The 21,233-nt window shown below is 45.6% G+C and overlaps 1 pseudogene; it reads right to left on the minus strand.

Moving 5' to 3' along the window:
* The window catches only part of LOC138510693 (long-chain-fatty-acid--CoA ligase ACSBG2-like), a 164,226-nt pseudogene that overhangs the window by 41,178 nt on the left and 101,815 nt on the right, over positions 1 to 21,233 (minus strand).

The following is a 21,233-nucleotide window of genomic DNA, read 5'->3' on the forward strand; positions in this document are numbered from 1 at the left end:
GTGAGTACATGGATTGGCCACTATAGAATTTTTTCGAGTAAGCCAATACCGATAATATAGCCTTGATTTTGCTTTGTCCTATAGAATTGGAATTGAAAAAAAAAAAGAAAAAGAACTCGAGGCCCAGTATATTTGATGAGATAAAGGCCGATTGCGGTGGAATCTATCAGCTAATGATTAAAGTAAGTCTCTCCATACCACATTAATAAGTCCAATAATATATGATGTACTTAAAAATAAGGCTGGTCATTACAAAACATTGAGATAGTACCCTGTCTTACAGGGTGACTATCACCAAGCAGAAAACAGAAAGCAAGTTGTAGAAAGAGACTTTAGAAGTGGATGGGAATATCCTACGTTGGGTAAGCTCTAACCCCCCTTTTTCTTCATATAGAAAGAAAAGAATACAGTGCATTACATGTGACAATCAATGGTAATGTGCATTCTTTGTACACTAGATTAGAATAAAGAGGAGGAAGAGCGAGAATTCCAAGAGAAATTTGGGAATCTGCAGCGAGAACCAGTAAAGGTCCAAGAATCAATACAAGGAAATGGAGGTATGTAATAATGAACATACTGTTATAGCCCTTTTAGGGATAAGGGCTTGATTAAATGAAAATAGAAATTAATTTTGAATATTCAACACTAATAGGGTGTGCTTTTGACCAACAGAGAACTCTCCCCAAATAAAGAAGATTTTAAAGTTCGACACAAGACACATTCCCCTGAAGAATGTCTTACATTGGTGTTTAAAAAGGACAGAAACTTGTACAAGTCGGGTTTTAGACACATTAATAGGGACTAAGCTGAAAGTAGGAAGGCAATGGAATCAAAGTGTCAGTTGGTTACACATGTTTGATCCTTTGAAAAAGTATTGTACAACGTCTCACTTATGGTAGTTCTACTTGTGTTGTTTTAGCACTTTATATGTGTTTTATGTATTATGATCATTTTTATGATTGTGTTTTTAAAAAAATATATGTCAATTTATGATTAATAAAATTTGTGATAATTTTGGAAATGTTCCAGTTGATGTGGGAAGAGTGAAAGGTGACACTAGCATAACAAATAGGATTTCTTTTTGTATATTGAATAGATATGCTCACAGAGTAAGAAATCTGTTTTATCCCTATCTGTGATTCAGAACCGTTGTTTTTCTGAACAGTGTGTGAATCCTAAACTGCATGCCACAGCCTAATCGCCACCCCAAAGTGGTCTAAGTGCCCACCTCGGGATGTAGCACTTTTCTAGCAGTGGACAATGGTGTTTGGTACCTGCAAGTACCTAGGTTTCCTTATGGGCCATTAGCTAATTTGGCAAGGATGAAGGAAAATGAAAGCACGGTTCTGTGCCTTTACATTGGTTCCTCTACTCAACTTCTCTGATCCCGACTATCGCCTATGGCTTGGGAGTGGCAGATCATATAGATGAGGAATATCGGACTAGACCAGAAAGACACATCTGGGAAAAATCCCCAACCTCCCTGCCTGTTCATCAATGACTCTTATTAGGTTAGAACTTCTTGACCTACAATCAATCTATTCCATAGTAAATTATAACAAACAAATGGTTCTGTTTAAGACACTTAGACCTGTAAAATGTACGCTTTATTCTGCCCTAAATCATATCATTATCAATTACAAATTATGATGAATCCTTTAAGATTTTGGCTTAGTTAATCTGCATTGCATGGACAAGATTGGTACGAGTATATATTACTTAATGAAAAATGCAGCGAAAATCCCATCAAAGTAAAATGATATGATTGGACGACCCAATGTGAACCTTTGAATACATCTTGTCTCTACAATGAATACCATAATGTATTTAAAACATTGGAAAGAATACCTAAATACGTAGAAAATGTCCCAGATACAGATACTAGATAGGGCGCCATATATGTGCTTTAGGTTCAATTTAATTCCAATACAAGAAAGTTCTGGGCCTAGGACGGGCTCAAACAGATAGCACAATGCTGTTGCGTATGCAAATCCCTGGGAAACCTTGAACCATGCAGTTATTGAAGGCAACAGCACTGTACAAATATCGAGGTTAATATGGAAACTCCTTACCCTCTGCTATCAGATGTGGAACTGTCATTCTGGACTGATTGAGATTTGCACCGATTCTTTTGTTAATGGTATTAAGTAGGGAAAACAAAAGATATGAGTGAGCGATAGTGATCGCTGGGATGGATGTTTAGTTTTAGTGTTCTCTCCAGGGGGACATTTTGTCAAAGAAATGTATGAGTGCTTCCGTATTGGCCACAGAGCATTCAGGAAGTCAACATATAGCGTAGTGGTGATATTACATTAAGCCGTGTTGTGAATGTGCACTCAAGAGTACCTCAGTGTTTTGGGGGCACCTAACCAGATCATCATATTGGATTCACACCTGCGGTTAACTGTTGGGGGTTTCCGTTGAAGCAGAGCTCACTGATGAAGCTGTCAGAGCCAGGAATCAGCTGTGTGCAAAATTAGTGCCGGGGTAAACTAAAGGCGAGTTTGACAGCTGATCTCCCCCAGCTGATCTCCTCCTGCCCCGAGCCGTACCAGATTGGCCTTGGTGGAGAAGAAAGAACCAGTGACAACCTCTTATGTAGTGTATTGCTAAATAAGCCATAGGAATCCAGGGTACGAGATTTACATTAGAGGTAGGGTTGTAAACCAGTGCATGGCAGGCTCGCCAGGTCAAGGACATCACTCAGGGGAGGACACTGTCCAATTTAAGGCCTGTCTGGTATGTTAAGTGCAGGCTTTGAGGCCTTCCTGCCCAAATGACTTATGTTCAAGCGATTTGCACAGGAAAATAAGAGCATGCCCTCTTCTGCTTACCCAATTGGCCATCAATGGGCTTGTACTATAGACAGGAAAGATGAGAGGGCCTAATTCTTTTTTTTTTGTCGGGTTCATCCGTACAGATATGGAAGATCGTCACTTTCAGAATTGACCTTTCACTCATCAGTCTCATCAGTCTTCAAGAATAGTCTTGACAACATGTGTACAAGCCTGATTCTGCTGATCTTTTTTGCTGTGAAAGGAAAAAGGTCATGATAGGTTAGGTGTACATTACTTACTCATCCCCATCTTGCCACTGCGAGTGCAGTCGATGATTCTTTCTTCTCCACCCTTAGGTGGGTCCTGGAAGAGAAAGCCCACAAACAGATGATGCAAGTGTACATTACTCACTCCTTCTCGTCGCTGTCATCCTCCGCCCCATTGATGATCTTGTAGTCCCTCAGGAGGCTGTGGATCATCTGTCGGCAGGATTTGGTCATCAATCTTTCTTCCCCAGCACCAGGCGGTTTCTGGAAAAGAGCAGCACATCTTTTACGCAACACAGGATTCTCCAGCAGGCCTTGATATCTCCTAGTGCATGGGTCCCGGGAACAAAACGTACAACACAGACTCGGCAGTGAAGTTTGCTGTCAGCATCATGCCCCCCAGTTCTGTGGCCATGTCCCACATGAGGTCTCTGGTGTAGGTGCAGTCCCAGAAGAGGTGGTACTCTGTCTCATCTGTCGTGCAACCACGGGGCAGTTCCTTAAGCGGTTCAGAACTCTGGCGTGCAGGAAGGCTCACACCGGCAGACCCCCTTGGATGGCCATCTAGGCAATGACTTTGTTCTTGTTTGTGAGCCTCCTAGATGCAACGTTACCCCACATGCGCTCTGCGGCCTCCTAGGATAGTGCCCCGATCTGTTCGCAAATGTTCCTCTCGCAAATGCTTGAGTGGATGGCCCCTTTCTTCCAATGGTCTGGCACCGCCACCTTCTGCTGCAATTCCCTCCCAAAACGCTCTGCCTCCACATAGTACCAGGGAGCCGTCCAGTTGTATGGGATCCTGGCATCCCACTCTACCCACCCCAGTCTTTGCCAGACCAGGAGAAGGAAGAAGCATGCCATCAGGAAACCCACATGACTCTCATCACTGCTTCTCAGCATGACCCTCACGCATTTGCAGGTGAAGAAGCCTCTCAGGATGATTGGATGTCCGGCACACCCTTCTCGTACATGGTGGCCCTCTTTCCTCTATCCATCTTGGAGTTCCAGATGAAGTAGAACACCACCTGGGTGATGGCCTTTGCCGTCACATTTGACAAGGGCCAGACCTGCTTCACGTACTGCAGTACTGGTAGTACATTGTTCGTCCGGGCGAGCGTCTTCCCCTCTATGGTCAGTCTCTGCAGGCTCCATAGTCCCAACATTTGCTTGGCTTTCACCAATCACTCATTGCACAACCTTGTCACGGCACCCTAGTAACCAAACCACACTCCCAGGATCTTCATGTAGACTGGTCTAATGGGGAAGGGCAGGGACTCATAAGCTTCGTTCCAGTCTCCGAAGAGCATGGTCTCTGACGTTGTGCAGTTTATCTTGGCCCCCCTATGCCTTGCCGAAGTCCTCGCAGGTCCTCACTAGGGCCTTCTTGGAGCTTCTGTCTGTGCAGAAGACAGAGACGTCATCCATGAAGAGGGAGCACTTGTCTCGCCTGATGTGTTCCGCCAGGAGCTCAATGACACAGACAAATAGCAAGGGTGAGAGTGGACAACCCTGTCTGACCCCTGACTACACTGAGAAGGAGTCGGTCTTCCAACCGTTGACCATCACGATACTGAAGATGTCTTTGTACATCACCTTGACTACGTCACAGAAGAAATCCCCCAGACCCATTGCCCTCAGGGCACGGCCCATCAATTTGTGGGAGACTCGGTCGAAAGCCTTTTCCTAATCGAGGCTGACAAGGGCCACTCTGACCCTGCAGTCCCTGACGTACTTGATCGTTTCCCTGATCAGGGCCAGGCTGTCTGTAATCTTGCGACCGTGTATCCCACAGGACAAGTTGAGGGAGAATTCTCTGTGTAGGCTAATTTCCCAAACCTAGTGAGTCCCCCAGCAGCTTTGCTGGATTTTTGGGGTTTATTTTTTTCTCCTGCTAAGAGTGAGACTCTTTTTCTCCCACTCTTAGACATTATTTGAGATATCCTTTGACTTTCTAATGTGTTTTATGGGCTATGGGGTCTTATACTCCATAGGGTTTCATGTGTTTTTGGTAAGTGTGTTACACAGCACCCTCAGTGCACTAACACAGGGGTGTCATAGTGACCCCCCAAACATAGACTCCATACCCTGGGACTGACTACTGTCTCCCAGGGCATGTAAAGTCACCATTGACTTTACTAGTCTTAAATTGTGAACAGAACCAGTACAAACCATCATATTGTGGAAGTACTGGTAGGGGTAATTAGATTGCCCCTGGGTCTGTTTTTCGAGGGGGCACTGTGCAGTCCCCCCTAGTCGAGTTTCTGGCTGGTGGCAGTGGTTACCACGCGAAATATTCCACTGGAATATTTCCTATGGGATTTTCCCATTCATTTTAAACGCACCACTTTTTTGGTGCAATGTTAAAGATACCGCCGGGTTATTTATTTAATATTTATTCCCCGGTTTGGTCTTTTTGCCAGGACTCGGTTTTAAAATGGCATTTGTGTTTGTCTCTGTAACTCCAACCCAAGTCAAGCCCTTTGTTCCACTTTTGGCGGGCTTCTGCACAGAAGCCACCAAAAGTGGTGCCACTCTGTCTGGGTCTACAGGATGTGTGGGAGGGGGGTTTAGGCACCCTGGACCAGTCGCACTCTTGTGTGATTGGCCCAGTGGTGAGCCGCCTGGCTCACCACTTAGCATGTTTGAGTGACAGCTAGGACTGATGAATGGGGGTTTTCTGCATAAAAGCAGGGCTTTGGGGACTGGAACTTGAGAAGTCGCCACAGGACCAAAGAATCCAAAGAGGGAGAAGCTGAGCCGACCTGCAATGACGACACCACCGGTGGAGCCCTGCTGAACCGCCTCACCTTTTCCCAACGACAGAGAAGATCTTCATCCCGGAGACTCTTCTTCCTTTGAACTGGTGGGGATAACCAGTTCGCCCTCTTTTCGCCTTCCTGGATCGTCTCATGGTCGAATCACCCGTGCCAAGCATCCCGGTAGCCGGATAGCCACGCTTCACCACTACCGCGAATAAAAGGGTAGTACCTTTTAACCGGGAAACTCCGCGGCTGGTTTCTTCCCTGGCAGTGCAACAACCTCCAGCTTTCCTCCACGTCGAGATCTTCTCTTTCCCTGGACGAAGCACCGACTTGCACCCGCTGCCAGGAACAACTGCCCCGCTGGAGCTTTCTCACCATTTCAGGTACTGTGTCCCGCCTGGTCTCCCTTGCAACAGACTGTTCAAGGTGTCCCATAAATCCTTGACTCTCTATCCTGGGGTGACCTGGGACCTGTTAACTATCTTTCTCTGAACTGATCCAACTCTTTTTGAACTATCTGCAAAGACTTTTTAAGTATTATTCAACTGTGTGATCTTGGACACATTCCGCCTTGCTCTCTCCAAGAGTGGGCCTGGCCTATGAACTTTCTTGCTCTACAGTAGACTGTGCCTTTCCTGACTTGCTGTGGTTCTTTTAAAAGTGTTGGTATTGTGTGCTTTCCTAATTCTGCCTTTTCCCTCCCTTTTTAACTAACTTATTGGAGTGCCATCTTAGGTTAAGCGCTCACCTCTGTCTGCAAATAAGTGGTGTTTTAACTAAGACTTGTTCAATAAGTAATCAGGGATGTATATATATTGATAGTGACTGTGTTTGAACTTGCTTGCCATATTAGTGTTAGTGTATTTTACAAGTGTGTTTTTAAATAAATAATTATATACTTTTATACCAAAGCTCTGGTCAGTGTTTGCTTGTGCTACTGTATCTTTGTACCTATTTGGTATACTCTATATAATGTCTAACTCTTCTTGAGAGAAGTCTGGCTGCTCAGCCACAGCTACCTGGTAAATCTGGGTGGTGCAGACTGCTACCAATTGGTTTTACTGCCAACACCTTTAGTCCTAAACCTTTTGCAGTGGTCCCTAAGGGAACTGCACAGGTTTCTGCCTAACACAGGTCAGGGTGGACTATCTTCCTGATCACCTTCTTAAGCCGGTTGGCAATCACCATTGCCAGGATCTTGTAGTCCACGTCCAGGAGCGAGATGGGCCTCCAGTTCTTTAGGTCCTCTCTGTCTCCCTTCTGTTTGTACAAGAGTGCAATCGTGTCCTCTCTCAGAGACTGTGGCATGCTGCCCTTATCAGCCATCTCTTTGTATAGCGCGTGAACGTCCGGTCCAATCAGGTCCCAGAGTTCGATGTAGAGATCTACTGGGAGCCCGTCACAGCCTGGGGTCTTGCCGCACTTGAAGGACATAGCTGCCTGGTGCAGCTCCCCCCAGGTGAAGGGTGCGTTCAGGCCTGCTCTCTCCTCCGGTCCCAGTGTCTTCGAGATCCCAGACAGGAACATGTTCGCCTGGTCCCTCTCCAACACCTTAGGCAAATAGAGGCTGCCAATAAGTCCATAATGACCTTTATGACCTGCTCTTTCTCACCCTGGAGGTTTCCCACTGGGTCCTGTAGTTCCACTAGATGTGTGGTAATAGAGTGTAGCTTCTTGAAGAAAAATGTGTTGAATTTTTGATCCTTCTCAAGACGCTCAACCCTGGAATGGAACATGACTTTCCTAGATTCCGCCTGGAAGTGGTCATCCAGCCCCTTCCTGGTTTCCTCCAGGTCGTCTTTCATGTCCTAGCCTCTGAACCCTAGCTCAAACAGTCCCTGCAGTCGGGTTTCAGTTCCCTGAACATCCTCTTATTTTCCCGTTCAGCAGCCATGCTTGCACCTTGGAAGAAGCTTTGGACCTGGGTCTTGACCCATTCCCACCACTCTACCGTGGATTGAAAGCAGTCCTTCATGCTCCTCCAACCTGTGTATGCCTCTCTGAGGTTCTCCCTTGTAGCTGATTGCACTGTGGTCAGTGAAGTGGACAGCAACGATGGAGCTCTGTGCAGAGTTTACCGTTTGGGAGGTGAAGATGAAATCAATCCTGCAGCGCAGGGAGCCATCGTGGCGACTCCAAGAGTAGTTCCTGGTATTCGTCCCCATACCTCCGATGACATCTCTCAGGGAAGACTCCCTGACAACTTCCTGGAGCAGCCGGGACGTTGCATTCATTCCTGCAGAGCCCGGGCCTGTGTGTCCGTCGTCCTCTATGGCGCAGTTGAAGTCACCCCCATCAGGATGGTCCTTGAGGTGACGAGCAGCAGACTTAGGTTCTCAATGACTTCTAACCATTTATTCTTGGCCGGGGGTCATACACGTTGATCAGTCAGACCAGTTTGCCTGCCCATGAGCCGTTGACGGACAGCCTCTGCTGTTGACCTACTCTGTTACTGATTCAACCGTGAGCTGCCTTCCCTTAGCAAGAATGGCCACACCCGAGGACTTGCAGTCATTGCCTCTGGACCAAAAGGATGGCCCAAAACTCTACTCCGCCTCAAGTTGTTTGTATGACTGGTCATACGGTATTCCACACTCTTGGGCAAAGCATAGATCGCAGTTCTGGGCTGCCAGAAAGCTTATTGTGCTGGCCCGACGGTTTCCAATCCTTCATGCTTCTGACATTCAAGGTGAGCAGTGAGATTGACATCCTTGCAATGTTTAAGCTATGGTCTATGGTGCACTGGGAGTTCTTGTCTGGGTCCCTGTTTATGCCTCGACTGAAACATCACCATAAAGGAGTTCCATTCCGTCATCCTCTTCACCTTCTCCGGCCCGCTCTCCGGCAGCTGGGTAGGCCTCCTCTATTTGCTATTTTCCAGGTGCCAGGCTGATTGAGGCTATCTGTTGGTGGTGGTCCGCCAGCACACTTAACATGGGTTTGTCCAAGTCTTCTTCTTCGTCGGTATCTATGACATCCACCACCTCCTGGTCTACACCTGCCGCCTTTTTGTTGGAGGAGCAGGGAATGTATATCTATAAACAACACATCTTAAAATGTTCCTATGTATTGTACAGTCCAATCAACTCTAAGGAGTTCAACATTTTAAATCAGCATAACCTCAAGATGGCAAGAACCATAGTCTAAACCAGACCCACAAAAAGCTAATGTGCATGGAACACCTGACCCATTACTCAGTTTACTCTTGAAGCGTTGGGTGTTGAGGACAATGTCACAAACAGCAATGACGTAAACAGTGTGTACCACTTAATTGGTTATAAAAGCTGCCTGCACTGCGCAGCTACACAGAATGCTGTTGCTTCACGTGAAGGTTCGGGGCCGCACTTATCATTACTCCACCGTGAGACCCTTCTCCAGCTGTCTTTACTCTACTGAGGAGCTTATGCCCAGGCAGAGATGACTAACGTTCCTTATTTCTATTTTGCTCTTGCTAACACCAGAGCTGCAACCATGAGAAGAAGGTTGAGTTCTTTTTGTTCAACATTTTTGTTAGCCTCACCTGCATATATTTCATGTGTAAACTTTACCATTTGAAATGCCCGGATGTAGAAATGTAGTTATGTTGCCTGAAACATTCATATTACAGACCAGTCTAGGTGTTTTCATTGGGTGACAGCAGGCAGCGTGAGAATACCAGATACTAGCATTGAAGCCCAAATTCCTTGTCTCATCCTGGACATGTGTCCAGTAAGCAGACAATCTATGTTATGATTGCTTCCTTTAATTAAAAGATATCTTTGTGGCCTATCAGAAAGTAGACATTTGGCCTCAACAAGTACCTCTAGTACACACCACTGTGCAACACATTGCCTTCTCTAATTCTTGGAAAGCAAGGATCTGAAAACACTCTTTCAACTAACATGACATGTCATGGAGCCAAAACGAGGGTGAAGGTGTGTAATTTGGCCAAAGCGGACACAGTGTGTGGAAGGGTAAATCAGGTGAAGTTGCAGAATAGTTGGGCCTAGGGCAACATAAAGACTAAATACGCCACTGAGCAGAGAGAAGTACAGATAGTATTTAGCAAGTCCTCCAGGTGTATTGCCTGGGTATTGCATACTTTTTATGGTACCGTGCTACTCTTACCTTTGATTCTCCCGGTGATGGTGAGGAAGCCGTCCTGGTCAATCCTACCAATATCCCCAGTGTGTAGCCATCCCTCCTCATCCAAGACCTCCATGGTCATCTCCGCCATGTTCAGGTAGCCCATGAAGACGCTTCTTCCCCAGAGGCAGACCTCCCCATTGCCATCCGTATCCGGCATATGGATCTTAGTCCTGCACCCCAGAAGTGGCTTTCCACAGCTGTGGAGATAGAACACAGAAGCAATTTCAATAGATAGTTATTATTATATATATATATATATATTTTCATGGATTTATAATTGTAGTACATAACAAGCCAACATAAGGTAACCACGGACATACTCAACCCACTACCAACTAAAGAATTCAACTATAAGGATCAGATCTGGCTCTGAGGGTGCACTTCCGACCTTCCCCCCAACCTGCCAGTCAGAGATAGAAACAGGTCAGCCAACTGTTTAGAAGCAAGGGGGAGTGTGAAACCATAGACCTCACTGCCACACTGTTATTGAAAAAAGACAGCGGAGAAGGAGAGTTAACACAGTATTCCAATATAAACCCGTTCACCACTGTTAATGATTCTAATAGCACACATAAACCATAGTGTGAGAGATAGATTACTACCTAGGTCGCTGTCCAACTACACTCCACCATCCTTGAGGAGGACGAGACAACGTTGCAAGAAAGAAGACCCAGAAAAAGTAAAGAGTGTCTGCAAAGATCTACCCAGTGGAGAGAGGGAGCGACTAAAGGTGGCAGAGGTTGCAAATCATATGATTCAGAAAGCATGAGAGCAGAAGGCAATAACGAACTGAAGCCAGGCAACAGGGTCTGGGCAGAGAGCAGGTACGAGTTCTAGTCCTTGAGTCGTCATGCAATGATGGCATGTGTGGTAACATGCGGAAGGAGTGATGCGTGAACGTCCATGCACTTACCAACATGCATTCACCCCATCACTCAGCGATGCAAAGAATAAATGGACGTGGCTTCAGCTCACACGCTCAGAGCCATTGGCACTCGGAGCACAGTGTCATTTACTGCTGCTGCATCCTGCCAGCACAGGCCTCTCTCTTGCCTCCAGGACCAAGGGTCCACCCGGCCTGATAGTCCCATCAGACTATTGAGTCTCCTGTCCTACATGTGCCACGAGCAGCACCAGAGACTCTCTCACTTAGAATCCAAGGTGAGCACCCAACAGCATTCGGATAATGCATGCAACCACTGCTGAGAAGCGGGGAGGCTGAGTAAGCCAATAAACAGACACTAATGTTCCAGAATCGCAATCCAGTGGCAGGTCAGTATAAAGTCTGGGAGTCAACAGCATGCAGGCAAGATCAACAAAACGTTCAAAGAGCAGGTCAATGACCAGTTGATAACCACCCAAAAGCAGTTCAGGAGAGAAATGGGTCAGAAATTCAGCAATGAAGTCACACAAAAGATCCACACCACTCACTCATTAAGGCACAGCGAACCTTGTGCAGCTGCCTGCTCGTTCCTATGTGCTGTGCATAAGCATGCACCACAGCCGGGCCATGCCACTCTGTGGGTATGCCCCGGGCAGAGTGCTCTGCTTGGAAATGTAGCCTGAGCCCAGGATACCTGCGTAACACGCCACAAGTGCTGCCAGAACATGAGTGGGGCATGGCACCACCCCTCCAACAACCCTACACCCAATCAACCATTGAACCGGAATTCATCAGTGATCCTTGACTAGGTGTATTTAGAGTTACCCAATGCAGGACAGGTAGCATACCTGTTAACCTGTTACATTAAGCAAGAAAACATCTAACAAAATGTGGCGGTGAACTTGTACTCCTAAGAGTCATTTAAGATGGGGTAGCAATACTCAGAGGTGAATGTGGATGCAAGAATTACTCAAACACCAATAATCAAAATGACTCAGGGAGTTGGCAAAACACTTTCTGTTTTATTATCAATTACCTAAAACAGGGAGTACAATGGGCATCCAACGACGCCACACCGCATAATCTCTCGGTGTACCTTTAGAAAAACAACTCTTTTATACAAAAAAACTCATCCTTACTGACGTCATGATATCTGGCAAACTGCTAAAACCTATGATCATCCGTCATTGGCTTTCTGTGAACGTCTAAGTATATGTTCTATATAGCCAAGGTTTATGATTGGATATCTTAAGTCAGGTCGACATTCTAAGCCCGCCCCACTAACTAGTCATAGTCATCGACATTAACGCCCGACGAGTAATTGGTTCTTCAAATCATAGGGTTCCTCATTATATAACCCTCTATGTTTGGTTTGGCACCCTTGCACCCTTCTAGAAAGTTCCTAACGCTAGCAGCACGCAGGCTACCATCCCAGGTGCATAAAAGCTCAGCGTGTGTTACACTCACCTGGTATCCACGGGGACGCCACCCAGCCCTGGTTGGATGATTTGCACTCTCAAACCCTCTCGCCGTCACTTGGTAAGGCCTCTGGTTAAAGATGGGTCTTGATATTGTAGAAGGTGGATTCTCCGTCCTGCTCCTCGTGGCAGGGGTGCGTAGATGTAGGGGGTGATCAGCAACCAAGTTACTTCACTGGTGCAAGCCCCCCTGTGGGAATCCAGGCCTGCTGCGACTCTGTAGGTTTGCTGCTTTACAGTCTTTATATGCAGTTCTTATGTTCTTCTTAGTTCGAATAATAATATCTTGCTTCTTTCCTTTTAGGTATGGAAAGGTATTTTGGAGTTGTCATGCAGTTTGAAGATGAGCATGTGCCGGTAGGTGAAAGCGCGGTGTGCGCGATGCTGTCCGGTGAGTAATGCGCGATGCGCAGCACTGTTTCACCTTTTATATTGCTAACCTGTGTCTTTTCTCTCCTTGCAGGTTGCGATGTTCCTCGCCGATCGCCGTAATGTTCCAGCAATGATACTGACCAGGAGATGACTACCCAGGTAAGAATTGTGTGGCTTTCTTCATTCAGAAGGAAACGTGAGTAAACACTTACTAATGCTGTCTTTCTTTCTCCTCTTTCCAGGTTATGGTATTCCATGATGCATGCGGTGCCGGATGATGGAGTTCGTACTTTCAGGTGAGTGGAACTGAAGTCGGCGATGGATTGAAGACAGGATACTGTTCCAGGTAAGTTTCGTAGTGTTCTTTCTCTCTCTGCAGGTCCTTGGTTTCAGGTAAGCTGGCATCAGTTTCAGGTAAGCTGGCATCAAAGAACTGGACACGATGAGCGTTACGCTACCCACAGCAGAATAACGCAAGGCATGTTCTGCTGTTTGGGTGTGGTTTAAATAGTCTCAGGTAAAGTCCAGGTAAAGTAGTCCCAGGCCTGCCACACCCAAAAGACTAGACCGCATAGCTCAGTTCCTTGTGACTGAGCTAAGTGTGTGTCTCCATGTTGACTGAACCCCCCCCCCCAAATTAAATAGTCCCACGTAAATAGTCCATTCAGGGCCATTGAACAGCATTTCCTCCAGAAGTTGGATATAAACTGACTACCTCTACTTGAGATCAAGACCGATGGAAAGCCATGTAGCTGTGCGATTTCCTCCAGGAATACGTTTGCTAAATTGGATGCATTTGGAAGACCCTTAAAAGGAATAAAGTGTGCCATTTTAGAGAACAAGTCTACAACTACTAAGATGGTGTTGAATCTTTGACTGGGAGGTAGATCTGTAATGAAATCAAGGGACAGTGTGTGCCATGGTGCGGGAGGAATTTCCAATGGTTGGAGAAGACCCGCTGGTTTCTGCTTTTGGGACTTGTTTTGTGCACACACACCGCAAGATTGGATAAATTGTATGATGTCTTTACGCCATGTGGGCCACCAATAGTTTCGTTCTACTTTAGCTAGAGTTTTGACAATTTCAGGATGACCTTCAATCAGGGAGTCATGATAACCCGAAAAAACCTGCTCTTGTAAATCTTTACTTGGCAAGTATAGACGGTTCCTAAAATATGGTAACTGGTCTTTAATGGTGTAATGTTCTCCTTGGTTACACCACTCTTGTCAGAAAGTGGGATCCATTAAGAGTTGGATCTTGTTTTGGAGTTCACCCTGTGTCAATGTTGTCATAAGACCCAGGAGTTTGTCTTCTGGAATGATGGCTACTGGATCTGGAGTTATGTATGCATTTTCATCAACACCCATGTGGGACAAGGTATCAGCCTTTCCATTTTGGACTCCTGGCGGTAGGTGATCACATAGTCATATTCAGCGAAGAAAAGAGCCCACAGCAGTTGACGGGATGATTGAGCCTTCGCTGTTTTTAGGTATTGCAGGTTTCGATGATCAGTCATGACCGTGACAGTATGTCTAGCACCAAGGAGATAGTGTCGCCATGCCTTGAAAGCTGATTTTATAGCCAAGAGTTCTTTGACTGTGATAGCATAGTTGAGTTCGGGAGGTGAGAATTTTCATGACCAGAAGGCCACAGGGTTTAACTGGCCAGTTCCTGGGTCCCTTTGCGAGAGAACAGCTCCCATAGCCATGCTAGAGGCATCTGTTTCAACTGTATAAGGGAGGTCTGGGCGAGGATGCCAAGGACTGGAGCAGAAGTGATTTTATTTCTTAAGTTCTTGAAAGGCTTTCTCTGATTCTTCGGTCCAATGGAACTTTTTATTGTTTTTTCTCAATAGTGATGTAATTGGAAGCACTATTGGGGAAAAATCTGGGATGAATCGGCGGTAAACGTTTGCAAAGCCCAACATACTCTGGATTCCTTTAAATGAAGTGGGTGACAGCCAGTTAAGAATGGCATCTACCTTGTGCCTATCCATTCTGATACCTTTTGGTGTGAGGATAAAACTGAGGAACTCCACTTCGGTGACATGAAAAGAGCATTTTTCGAGTTTAGCATAGAGTTTAGTAAGGACGGAGCGGAAATGCCTGACATGGTCTTCTTTTGTAGCAGAATACACTAAGATGTCATCAATGTAAACCAGGGCGCAAACGTCGATGAACTCCCGCAAAACATCATTCATAAAGTATTGGAATGCAGCGGGAGCGTTGCAAAGTCCAAAAGGCATTGGGGGTCATTACGAGGTTGGAGGTAAGGAATTACCGGCACCGGTAAGGGTACCGATGCCGGTAATCCCTGACCTCCGTATTCTGAGTTCCCTTTGCGGGTTCTTCCTTACCTCCTGCTTTTAGCAGGAGTTAAGTACGGGACCCGCAAAGGTACCTCAGAGGTAATTACGGTACCGTAATTTACAGTGCCGTAATTACCTCCTTCCCCATTCCCATTGAGCCCTATGGAGCAGAAATTGGAATGGGGAAGGGCAAAAGGTGAATGTGGAATTACCGGTCCCTCCAACCCTGGAATGGACCGGTAATTACTCCATTCACCATGCCGGATTTGGGACGGTTTCGGAGGCAACCATGGAGCTAATTGCTCCATGGTTAGCTCCAAACCCGGAATGAGGCCCATTACCTGGTATTCATACAAGCCGTATTTGGTACAAAAGGCGGTTTTCCATTCGTCTCCTTTCTTCACACGAACAAGATGGTACGCCCCCTAAGGTTCAGTTTGGTATAGATTTGGGCGTCTTTGACTTGATCCAATAATTCGGGAATAATGGGCAGTGGATAACGTTTTTTTACTGTGATCTGGTTTAAAGCGCGATAGTCAATGCAAGTCCTCAAATCTCCTTCCTTCTTAGGTACGAAGAATGACTGGCTGCCGGGGATTTAGACGGGTGGATAAATCCATTTGCCAGGTACTGATCAAGATAAGATTTCAAATGGGGGTTTTCTGGTTCAGTAAGTGCATAGATTCGGCCACAAGGAATTTGCGCACCAGGTATGAGGTCGATCTGAAAATCGTAGGGCATGTGCAGTGGTAGAGTATTTGCTTGTTCTTTCTGGAACACGTCTTGAAAATCTTGGTATTCATTTGGTAGAGTACTAGTCACACCTAGTACAATCGCTGCCGTACTGGGAGTAGCAGAGGTACATAAGTCTGTTTTCCCCTTTTCTTGGTAATAACAGGTGCGAGCACAATCATCGGAAAAGGCCAACTTCTTGGCACGCCAATCTTTTAGAGGGTTGTGAGCTACTAACCATGGCATCCCTAAGATTAGTCGAAACTGAGGAACTTTGATCAGATCGAATGCAATAGATTCTCGGTGTCCATCCCGGCACAGTAGGGTTAGTGCTGCTGTACATTGGGTTACTGGTCCAGAAGCGATGTCTGTCCCATCAACAGTAGTAACTTTTTCAGTAGTCGACTTGGAGCATAAGGGAAGTGTCATGATGCCTTCCCCCGGGGAACCAGACCATGTCCAGCAACCCCAGAAGCAGGCATCAAGTTATCCTAAGCAAGCCCAACAACCCCTGCTAGGGGCTATTTGGGTCCAGTCCTGGCACCTATGGCGCCAGGCTCATATGGAGAGTCAGTCCTGGCGCCATAGGCGCCAGGCTCATAGATTAAAACTTACCTGATGCAGACCATGCTGCAAACTTACCTGATGCAGACCATGCTGGAAGAGCTCCAAGCCAAAAGAGGCTTGGAAGGGACTACTTTACTTAGGGACTATTTTTTACTCGGGCGGGGCTGGGGAGGAATACTTACCTGGGACGACTTTGGAGGCTATTTAAACCACGCCCGAAGAGCAGCACACACTTTGCGTTATTCTGCATCCAGCAGCATAAGGCTCACCGTGCCTGCAAGTCTGCATACAGCCTTCTGCCACGCCCGCCTCGAGTTTGGAGCTCCTAGAAAAAGGGAGAAAGAAGGAGAAAAGGTTAGAACAAGAGCAATACCTTTAATCCTTACCTGAATTCCCGATCCATCGCGCCTTCGAGGTGGAAGAAAGAAGTTATTTTATGCACGTCGCCTCGCCTGCTGCAGCGCCGCGCTGAACTCACCGGCCTTGGCAGCATCTTCACATTCCACCGCATCCTCCTGCATTTTCCCGCCGCACTCCGGCACCTAAGGAGAAGACAAGAACAGCAAGGTGAGCCAAGGGAATACACAGAGGAATATTAGTTACCCCCCCATAGACTTACCTGATTATACCACCGGGGGTACTATTCCTCTTCACGGCTCGGCGCAGCTTCCACTGCATCTTTGCCGAACCCCGGCCCCTAAGGGGAAACAAAAGGACAGCAAGCTGAAACAAAGGGACTAACAAGGGGAACCCTCCTCACCACAATAGACATACCTGATTTTACCGCCGGAGGTATTATTCCCCAAGACTTCATACTTTCTCTCAGCACCAGAATAAGGGAGAAAGCAACAGGTTACATATTGACATTATTTGATCGAACTGTGTTGGAAAATACAAATCCTTACCAGAATACTACCGGTTGCCACGAGGAACTCTTCATTAGGGTCAAGCTGCAACCTGCAAGGAATCGGGCAAGAGTGAAAGTCAGGCATTTGAACTCTTACGAACTTTATACTTACAGCGTCTTTCCGGGAATCTCGGAGTCAATATTGTTCTGGAACTCACCAATTCCTTCGAGCCAGTGAAGCAACTGGTTATCAACGCGCCCCTGCGCTCAATGCAGGATGGAGAGCTCATCTTTTCAAACCATCAGGTAAGACTATAAGAGGGGACATCAAAGGTGATCTGTGGGGAGAACAGCGGGGGTGGGGGGATTTACGCTCAACTCCACGGGTGGTTAATTCCCTTTCTCCATTTGCAGAAGAATATTCCTACGGGCCAAGCAAACGAAGCTAGTTGGGCTAGTCCAGTCCGTCATCTCGGCCCTATGCGTCACATTGGTGGAGACCGCAGCTGTCCAGTTCCGATCGACGCCTCTGTGGGAGCCAGGTGAGCATAACAGAACAAGAAGTCTACCAACAAATTCCCACCCGGGCGTTATGGATACCTCAGAGACTGACCAATTGGCCCAATTACTAGGGGAACTGAGGGCTGAAGTGCATTCCGCCCGTCAAGAAACCAATGCTCTTAGGAGAGAACTGATTTTGTCAAAGGAGCGAACTGATGATCTCGCTAGGCAACTATTGCAAAAATCCAATATATCTACGGCCTAGCGCATACCTCTTAGTTAAGTAATTTCAAGACGTTGGGGATAAATTAGTAGGTTGCCAGGGAGAAAAACAACCTTGACACTGGGTTGTGTTAACTTATGTAAAACCAACAGATATACACACTGTTGTGGAACTCTCCCGTCCCCTGCACACCCAATCAATTGTGAAAACAATCAATAATTTAACAATTGTAACAATTTGTTTTTGAAAAATATTTGTGGAAAACAATTTAAGACAATGATTATGTTAAAAAATAACCGTAAGTTTAATGTTGCTATGAAATACAAGCTACACATTTGCATATTGATTCATTAGATGTTTATCATCTATACTGATGTGATTTCAACTTTACTTATTAAGCGTGGGCATAGACATTTATCTGTCACACTCAACTTAGGCGCAATATTCTTCGTGGGCACACAGTATGTTTAACACATTTTCTATTTAATCATAAAGAGCGTTAACATATATTACTCGACGCGTTTCGGGGTTGATTTTGTCCCCTTCTTCAAGAGTTGTTTGGCCTCTTTCTATTCCTCCTTTTGTTCTTCACCTATAATAGATAATCCAATATTCAGTACAACATTCAGTTTTCATCTTAATTAGTCTCTGTCATGTTCTTTATGTTGACCATGTCTATAATAATAATCACCTGGATGTTCAATGTCAAATCTCCTATCTTGATAATGATGGGGGGTCTTGACAAAAAATAACCAAATAGTTGTATTTAGAGCATGGTTGATATGCAATCTATAGAAATAATAGAAAAACAGTGGAGAAAAGCTAAATTAAAATCGGAGAATGAGTCCTGAATTCTAGTTAAAAAAGTTTATATCATGCAACGCAACATGTGGATCATAATTTACCTGCTGTATCTTCATCTGTGGTACCACACAGTAAGTTGGTTAGTGTCACTGTCAGACCGCCACAGAGATTCCCGTGGGGGAGATGTAATTTGGTTGGATGATTTTCCAAGATGTACCTGTAAAACACATGTATATGTGTTGTAATAGATGGTCAAAAAAATGGTCTTTGGAATTTATGGGCTTTGATTGTAAACAACTGCTTCTATGGAGGCAGTGGGTCTATGTTGTCTAGCACGGTCACATCTCATGTTAAACGGGTCGGTCGATAGAATAGCTAGTATTCACATGGTGTCTATCTGCTGTCATATATAGACATAGTATGTATTCTCGAGGCATCTGTCTTACCTTACTCTACGAATGAACGTTCCAGGATTAGGTGCTGCTTGTCGCGTAGCTCTTCGCGAGTAACACTCAAAAATGGAGGCTGTTTATATAGTGATGTTATCACGTATGAACGTGGTGAGGTCATTGTGTTTACACCGTCAACGTGTGACGTGAAAATTGGCATGCCTACGTAAGTAAACATGGTCTGTTGATGCGTGTACTGGTTAAATGTAAGTATTTGTGAGTTGATAAATCAACTCATCACTAACTAAGCCCAATGTATGATATATCATATTGATTTCTAGAGGTAGGTGTTAAAAAACACCTGGATCTGTCTAAAAATAGCAGAGTTAGGCGTTTGGCATCGTGTATGTGCGAGTCCCAGGGGGGAGTGATAATGACCATCCATGTACTTATTACTCCAAACAGAACATGCTCACATTCTCCATTATGTTATCCTTGAACTTTATTGAATAATTTTCACCGGCGAAAATATTTCTATATGTGTTATCATCACAGAAATTTCTGTACCCCAAGTGTGTGAGTTGAGTTCAAATCTATTGACTTGTGTGCACAATTATTCATTGGATATCACTCTGGCTTCTTATCTATAAGAATGCAGCTAGACTGTAGTCTTCGTTCATCCCGTTGGGAGTTAGACTGTTCAATTTTTCTATCCAGAAGATCTCCCTCTGGTTCATGCGCCTGCATTATTCCCCCATCTTTGACCTTTCTTTACAATCTTCAAGATCACCACTTTTAGTTGGGCAATGTTGTGTTTCTTTTGGGCAAAGTGTCTGGTTACTGGTGAGTGTGTGTTATTCGTTCTTATGTTGCTTTTGTGCTCATTCCAACGTTCGTTGGCTTTCCTTTGTGTCTGTCCAACATAGTAGATGCCACATGGGCAACTTAAACCGTAAATAACAGGTTTTGTGTCACATGTTGCGAAATCCTTTAGGGGGATTTTCTGTCCGTTGGATGGGTGTCTCACATACCTCCCCTTCATTATGTTGGTACAATTATCACAATTCAGGTTATTCGAATACCAGGTGATACCTTTCGGGTTGTGCAATGCACCAGCAGCCTTCCAATACTTCATGAACGATGTCCTTCGTGAACTCATTGACGTTTGTGTTGTCGTATATATCGATGATATTCTAGTATACTCCTCTTCAGAATCTGACCATGTGAAGCACGTCCGAGCAGTCCTTGAGAAATTGCGCCAGCACAAACTATATGCAAAACTGGAAAAATGCGTTTTTCATGCCACAGAAGTTGAATTCCTTGGGTTTATCCTGACCCCAAAGGGAGTCCGAATGGACTCACGAAAGGTGGACGCAATCCATAAGTGGCCATCACCAAGTTCAGTTAAAGGAGTACAAAGCATGCTCGGCTTTGCCAATTTCTACCGCAGATTCATCCCGGATTTTTCACATGTTGTACATCCCATCACAGCACTCTTGCGAAAAAATAAACGCTTTATGTGGACTGAAGAAGCTGAAAATGCCTTCCAAGAGCTGAAAGGGAAATTCATGTCTGCACCTGTATTAAAGCACCCGCGCCCTGAACTTCCATACATAGTGGAAACTGATGCATCCAGTCTAGCCATGGGAGCTTTCCGGTCTCAAAAGGACCCTGAAACTGGCCAGCTTCATCCAGTAGCATTTTGGTCCAGAAAGTTCTCGGCACCCGAGTTAAACTATGTGGTTACCGACAAAGAGTTATTAGCCATTAAATCCGCCTTCAAGGCTTGGCGGCACTATCTTCTCGGTGCCAGGCATACCACTACTGTGATCACCGATCACCGGAACTTACAGTATTTAAAGACAGCCAAGGCCCCATCGCCACGTCAACTCCGATGGGCATTGTTCTTTGCCGAGTTCGATTTCGTAATAACCTATCGACCAGGTTGTAAGAATGGTAAAGCAGACGCCTTATCCTGAATAGGGATGGGAGAGGCAGAAGTGAACCCAGAACGAGTACCTATAATTTCCGAACAAAGAATTCTTGGCATGACTACTCTACAGACACTAGAGGACATTCAGGTAAAGATCCAGCAACTCTTCGATCCTACAGCCCTGCAGGACTGGGTAAAGAAAGGCCCGGACTACTCTGTCACCAATGATCTGCCTTATTAAGAAGGGCGGCTATTTCTGCCAC

The sequence above is a fragment of the Ambystoma mexicanum genome, chromosome 6p (assembly GCF_040938575.1).
Source record: "Ambystoma mexicanum isolate Mex_15411 chromosome 6p, UKY_AmexF1_1, whole genome shotgun sequence".
In the NCBI taxonomy this organism is placed as follows: Eukaryota; Metazoa; Chordata; class Amphibia; order Caudata; family Ambystomatidae; genus Ambystoma; species Ambystoma mexicanum.